The sequence below is a fragment of the Conger conger genome, chromosome 3 (assembly GCF_963514075.1).
Source record: "Conger conger chromosome 3, fConCon1.1, whole genome shotgun sequence".
Taxonomy (NCBI): Eukaryota; Metazoa; Chordata; class Actinopteri; order Anguilliformes; family Congridae; genus Conger; species Conger conger.
The window spans coordinates 76,784,836-76,792,152 of NC_083762.1; the positions used below are offsets into that span (position 1 = coordinate 76,784,836).

At 44.1% G+C, this 7,317-nt stretch overlaps 1 protein-coding gene and 1 non-coding gene across 2 annotated transcripts in view; one reads left to right on the plus strand and one right to left on the minus strand.

The window, feature by feature from the left end:
• LOC133125084 (receptor activity-modifying protein 1-like) overlaps window positions 1-7,317 on the minus strand; it is a 45,644-nt gene that overhangs the window by 25,533 nt on the left and 12,794 nt on the right. The window lies entirely within an intron of this gene.
• Window positions 5,883-5,973, plus strand: trnar-ucu (transfer RNA arginine (anticodon UCU)). Its single transcript is given in 2 exon segments — window positions 5,883-5,919; window positions 5,938-5,973. It is a non-coding gene; the product is annotated as a tRNA-Arg (tRNA).

The window sequence follows — 7,317 nt, forward strand, 5'->3', positions numbered from 1 at the left end:
TTTGCCCTTCTGCTCTGACATTTGCTCTGTCCATGGTTACTAATCTTGTTAGCATGTGGAGAATATGGCCATCAATACCAGCGGTCAGTGACCCCTCATCTCGTCTATCCTGTTACAGACCTGCCACTACAATGGCTGCTGAAAAATTGAAATGTACCATTCTGTCAGGAAAGGTAGAAGCTTCTGAGAGAGAGAGAGAGAGAGAGAGGGGGGGGAGAGAGAGAGATGGGGAGGAGAGGGAGAGAGAGGTGGGGGAGGGGAGAGAGAGGGGGAACAGATAATGCAGAATTCCTCAAGTCCACAGGGGATTGAACTGTCTGTCCTCCCAGCAGAGAGCCCAAGTTGCATAGTGCTGACAGGTCAGTTCATCAGGGCTTGTCACAGCCAGAGGGACAGTGAGTGACACACACACACACACACACACACACACACACACGGACACACAGACACGGACACACACACACAGACGGAGCACTTCAAACACCCCAGGCCTCAAATAAGATTAATTTCCTCTTAATTAGTGTCCTCTCTGTCAGTGTTTATTTTATCGCGTTTGAGATTACCCATTGAGCCCTCTATCACACATTTTTTAGACTTATTAACTCCTATCCACTTGGAGATTTGACGTGTTGTGTGTTCAGAGATGCTCTTCTGCATAGATCCACTGTTGTGATCTGTAAATTGTAACCTTCCTGTCAGCTTTGAGCAGTCTGGCCCTTCTCCTCTGACCTCTCCCATTAACGACGCATTTCTGCCCGGAGAACTGCTGCTCATCGGATATTTTTTGTTTTTCACACCATTCTCTGCAAACTCTGTCGACACTGTAGTGTGTGAAAATCCCATGAGATAAGCAGTTTCTGAGATACTCAAACCACTCTGTCTGGCACCAACAATCATTCCATGGTAAAAGTCATTTAGATCACATTTCTTCTTCCATTTTGTCTGAAACAGCTGAACCTCTTGACCTCTTGATTACATATATTCATTAACAAGCTGGTGGACATGTCCACCTAATAAAGTGATCACTGAGTGTATTATTATTATTTATTTATTTGGGTTGGGTTATTTTATTGTGTAAAATCCTAAAGTGCTACAACTGTAATATACAACTGCTGATACAAATATGATTGTCAAGCCAATAAAACCTACTGAAATAAGAAAGTAAAAAGACTTCCTTAGTCTGAGAGTGGAAGACACACACCCAAGCCCTTTGAAGAAGGCAATACATGTGATCAAAGGTCCTGTTTCCAACACTCCATAGTATATGAGAGACAGGCTCCTCAGAGTTCTGCTAGCCAGTGGAGATGTGAAAACACTGCAGAAATCATGAAGCCTGCATGTGTGAACAGCCTGTGCTGCGATTGGTTCCCAATGCAATGCATTTGCCCCTGAGTCTCATCAATGATTGGCTGCATCCTCCTGATTAGAATGCCAAAATAGTATTAGCACGTCGGAAACCATAGCTACATATAATAGCGTGCTGACACTACCCGGACGTCACAATACCTTCTGTGAAATATCATAGTGTGTGAATTCTGGACACTACGCTGGCACACGTATCCCACAATGCACTGGGTCTGGTGACCCAAGCAGTCAGGAGGGCAAAACAGTCAAACAATGTAAATGCTTCGCAGAAGATAGTTAAAATCAATGGATACATCTAAGTCTTAAATGCTTTTTTTTCTGTTTTTGTCACACAAAGTCACACCAACTCGCTGCCATTACCAGCACGCACTGTGCTCGAAACGGCGGCGTTCTGTGATGACGTAGTATGTCTGAAAATCCCACTTGTGCTTTTACTCGTGCACCAAAGACACCTTATGTACGCTGAATGACAACATACATACTACATAGTGTGTAGTGCGCAGTGTGCATATTCCGGACGCAGCCGATGTTTTTGTGATACGTCCTCCGTCCTCCTCATTCTGGCGCAAATCACCAGAGCTGCCCAATGTGTCCAAAGAGGACTGGTTAAAATACAACAGCGACAGTAATCCGATTGGAAGGCTTAGTTCAATTACAGACAGAAGCATGCGTGCTCATCCTGTCATTATTAGAATGAGCAGTGATGTCACAGTGGTCTCAAACTCAGTGCTATGGAGGGCTGTGTGTTCGCTGGTGTGCCACGAAGAATCAAAGTCCCACATGTTCAAATTTTGTTTATCGTGCTACGTATATTGCAAACAATTGCATAAAATGTGGTAGTATATTTTCAGTGTTAGGTAGGTATAGGTGTTTGAGTTCTTTCATAATTCGTTCCCTCAACTTATTAACAGAATTGAGGTTTGGCTCATTATCATGTTGTTTGTATTTGTGGTTTGTATTCTTCATTATCTGGGTTAGTTTTCATGGCCAGGTATCCATGCCTTCAGCAGTTAGGAACCTGCTGATTCAGCTCAGTCTTTAATTTGATCAGTTAATTTTTCTTTATGTAATCGTTTTCAGTATAGCACAATGGCTTAGGTGGGTAAATATTCCCTCTAAACATGACAAGTTAGAGAAGTTAACAGACCTAAAATTCAGGGATTTTGATTGTGGTTGGAATGAAAACCAGCATACATAGCGGCCCCCCAGGACCGAGTTTAGATGCAGACAGGAATAAACTGATCATAATAATCTTCATGGCTGTCTGAGGCACATAACACATTTTGCTGGTTTTGCCTCCGCGTTTCTCAGGGGAAAATGCTATTTCTACAGCATCCACAGAGAAGGGAATTCAGCCGAGAACTGAATAGCATCTACAGACTACTATTTATTGTCAGCCTTTTTAATCATTCTAATTATAGCGCAATATGCAAAGAGAAAATGATAGGTTGCAAACAAAAGGTTTGTTCCAGTTGAAATGCTCTTTGTAAAAGTTATTTTCAGTGTGCACACAATGCCTACACGGTAGGCACGGGAATGTGCAAACTGTGAAATTCTAGTGCACCTCTCTCGGGCAAAAACAGTGAGGAGACAAAGGAAGAATCGACTCTGAACTGATCACGAGGAGAGGCAGGATATGTAGCATTAGTGAAAGAGAAACAATGGGAAGAGTGGTGCACCCATATTGTTTTCCCTTCTGATTATAAGTTCATTGAAGAAAGGCTTTGTATGTGGGTGTGTGTGTGTGTGTGTGTGTGTGTGTGTGTGTGTCCATCTTTCTTCCTGTCCATCTGTCTGTCTGGTCTGTCTGTGTGTGTGTCTAATGCCTGTGTGTATGTGCATGTGTGTGTGTGAGTGCGAGTGTGTGCGTGTCTAATGTCTGTGTGTCTGCGAATGCGTGTCTGTGCGTTAAAGAGCCATCCTCTGTCTTGATGTTTTCTCTGGAGATGACAGGGGCTTATTTTCCATAAGTAAGTTAAGGTAGGTCTGTCTCTGCATGTTTGTGTGTGTGTGTGTGTGTGTGTGTGTGTGTGTTAATGAGACATCCTGTACCTTAAGATGACAGGGACTTTAAAAATATCCCTAATTACTGTGAAAAGATCCCAGTGTTCTTAGCTGATCAGTGGATTGCTGACATCCATAGATGGGCCCAGTATTAAGGCTGAAAATGAGAGGTTTCAAGAACCCTGTCATGGGTAGAATTACTGCAGTAAGTGCTATTAATCATGGCATTGTCTCAACCAATGTTTAACACTTAGCTAACACAATGCTGGTCCAGAGTGATGAACCAATTTGGGGTCCATCACTGAGCCTCTCTCTCCCACATGCCCCGGCTGCTCTTCGACTCAGAGATCCCACACGGCCAGATTAACCCTTTCAAGCATCGGTTCTTTGGGAATGCTGTGTTTTTTTCTCTCTTTTTTTTGTTCTAAGTAAGTGTTCTAGAACCCCAGTGCCTTTGGTTACCAGTACCGATTGTTACATCGTCAGCATTAGAATGTTCAGTTAAGAGCATTCTAATCACATATTTGTGACCTCACACCTTAAAGGGTTAGTCAATGCCGGCGCACCTTGAGCTGGCTTAGACTGTGGGAAATACTGTCAACTGCCAACATTACACATCACATTACTGCCCTGTACTGTATGTGCCACTTAGCCACTAACTGTCGGGCAGGGTTGCACAACAAGGGCCGATCAGCTTCGGGATTTTGTGCCAACTTCTGGCCTCAATTAATCTCAAAATTAATGAATGAACTCAATCATATCTTGATCTTGAACATTTACAACCAGCTACAGCCACAAACTGCGTATGTATCCTAAAGATTTCACTGTGCTCGAGTGCAGGAGTGAACCAGTGTAGTTCATAGAGCTGTCCGAGAACTAACACAAGGGTAATAGGTTGGAACAAAAACCAGCACACAGGCCGGCCCTCCCGGACTGGAGGTGTCCATCCCTGCTTCAAGGCAAGTAAAAAAACAAATGTGAGGCAGTGGAATCTGATCTAGGGCTGTGCATTCAAAGGGCTAGATGAAGTCCTCTCACGCTTAATTAATATAAAAGATATTAAACTGTTGGCACCATAGATCGTGCTGTAAATCTTGTGAGGCTTGGCCAGCTAAGCCATTGTTAGTGGATCAGTAATTGAATGGAAACATCTGCGCCATAAAACACTGTACATTGTATAATTTACTGCTAGATAGATGATCAATGTCATGCAGTTTCCTAAACTGCAAATCACAGGTCAGGCATGTGTGAGGACAGCAGATAGGCCGGTAAGGCGATGGTCTGGGCCTCTGATTGGTGGGGATGCTGGGTTGACATTGGTAAGAGCAGTTGTATCATTGGTTCAGGCGGTAAGAGCGCTCATCTGGCAGTCGGAGGGTTGCTGGTTCCATCCCGCCCTGGCTGTGTCGAAGTGTCCCTGAGCAAGACGCCTAACCCCTAAATGCCCCTGACGAGCTGGTTGGTGCCTTGCATGGCAGCCAATTGCCGTTGGTGTGTGAGTGTGTGAGTGTGTTTCCTCAGTGTGGTTGTGTGAATTTAGCTAGTTTTCCCGCACACTGCTCTGCGTCCCATTCATGCCTTCCGGTCCAAGCCTTCCGGGCTAACGCGGAATTTACCCAGACATCTGTCTGCCGGGTTTTCTGTGATTCTGGGCCAAGCCAATGGCATCAAAGGCGAGGACGAGAGGGGCCCTGGGAGAAGGGTCAGAGGTCATTCCTTTGGTGTAGAGATATTCATATTGAAGTATTAAACGCTGTCTCATTCGGGCTACTGTAGGGCTGCCAGATGCCTGGTTCTTGACAAGAATGTCCGGTTATCTAGTCATTTCTAAATGTCCGGGTTGTGGTCCTGAACAGACAATATAATGTCCGGTCCGGTTTTATCTTGTAAAAAAAAAAAAAAAATGTCTGTTTCTATGCTCATCTGTTTTAATTTCTCTGACAGGTGCAACAAAAAAACGAATTAAGTAATTGACTGCACACACGCTTGTGCTATTGGATGTCTTCAAAGGGGGCATTTCCTTTAACACCACACATAGGAAATTGTAATAAAAACTAATCACATGAGGTGCTTTGAGGGATTCAAACATTCCTACAATTTAATTTCCAATCACAATATGACTGGACAGCCTTAATTTAGTTGTCAAAACAAATATTTATTCGACCTGCCAAGAAAACAGCAAACATCCGCTTATTTTATTCCATGAATAACTTACTCATTACCAATGAAATGTGAAACACATGAAATGTGTGTGTGTGTGCATGTGTGTGTGTCTGTGTGTGTGTGTGTGTGTGTGTGTGTGTGTGTGTGTGTGTGTGAGAGTGTGTGTGTGTGTGTGTGTGAGAGTGTGTGTGTGTGAGAGTGTGTGAGTGTGTGTGTGTGTGTGTGTGTGTGTGCGTGTGTGTGCGTGTGTGTGTGAGTGTGTGTGTGTGTGAGAGTGTGTGTGTGTGCACGGAAATAGACTGAACCTTTAACCCCGGCCCTTAAACCGTCACCTCAGGGACTTGTCCTGTGGCTCTGTGGCGCAATGGATAGCGCATTGGACTTCTAGGCATGAATGGGGGAGTGATTCAAAGGTTGTGGGTTCGAGTCCCACCAGGGTCATTATTTAGGCTCACAGAAGGGGAAATACGCAGATGGAAACATAAAAAATGTACACCAGCCACCAACTTATCCATTCAAGAAACAGTAAAATATGTGAGGAACCACTAAGCCTGAGTTATGATTGATGTTTCTTTATTAGCATATGTGACTCAGCGCTGTATAGGGGTTATCATCGCACAGCTCCCAACGTTATACAGGGTGCTTAAAAAACACTGTCAGATTTCATTTCGGTCAAAACCGAAGTAAGCGCAGATCTGGAATCTTGAAATACCCATCTATCATTCGGCTACATTTACACGACACCTGTATTCCCATTACGTGTCGCAATGAAAGAAATGAATCGATGAAAAAAAGACATTAAATCTAGCAGAGTCTGCTTGCTTTTCCTGCCGCTCTGTCACGTTGTTCCTGGCTGGGGGGAACAGCTGCAGCTATGCAAATGAATGCCAGCGGAGTGGCGATGGTACCTGTCACAGCCCACAGACTTGCTGCATTAACACTAGAAAGGCCGGAGGCAGAGCAATTCGGAGTTTAGATTTTAAAATTAGATTTTTGAAAAATTGCAACTGTAACGTTGGATAAAAGCGTCAGCAAAATAACAAATTATTTTACATTCTAAAGCAAAGGCAGCAGCTTCAGCCGTGAAGGAAACGCCACTGTTGCAGAATCACCTCTCACGCCCCATCCCGGCAAATCTGCTCAGGTCGGCAAATAAAGCTAAGGACCGGTCACGCAAGCTGAGCGGAGACACAGAGCGTGTTAAAGCGTACCCCAAATAGTGGAGTTTTACCATTTTCCTAAATGTGCCTATGCCCTTAATACATTTTCCTTCAGCCGCCTTCATCACAAAACTGCGATACTTTAGAAATTTAAATTTAAATTGATTCAGTTGTGGCCTTTATTTCAAGAAAGTAGTTTTGCAGCATAAAATCTCATAGTCTTTACTATAGGTTCCTTTCTTGTGCTAAACCCCTTAGTTAGAGCCATATTGTACTGCCACTCAGACCCATCCACAGCAGTAGCGGATGGGCCAGTGTTTACACCGAGAGCTCTTCCAGGTGAGAAAGTGTGACACTCTCTAACCAAAGAGGCTCAAAACAACTTCTGTTAGACACACACAATTTAACAAAACCATATCACCAAAAAGACCGGCCTAACCCAGGGGGTCGGCAACCCTTGTCCTGGAGAGCTGCAGGGTGCGCTGGCTTTTGTAGGTTACTCAGCACTTAATTGATCAATTAAGTCGATTACACAGTTAAGTCACCTCACCTGGTTTCTTGGGTCTGTATCGGTCTCTGGTATTAAGGCGAAAACAAAAGCCAGCATGTCCTGCGGCTCTCCAGG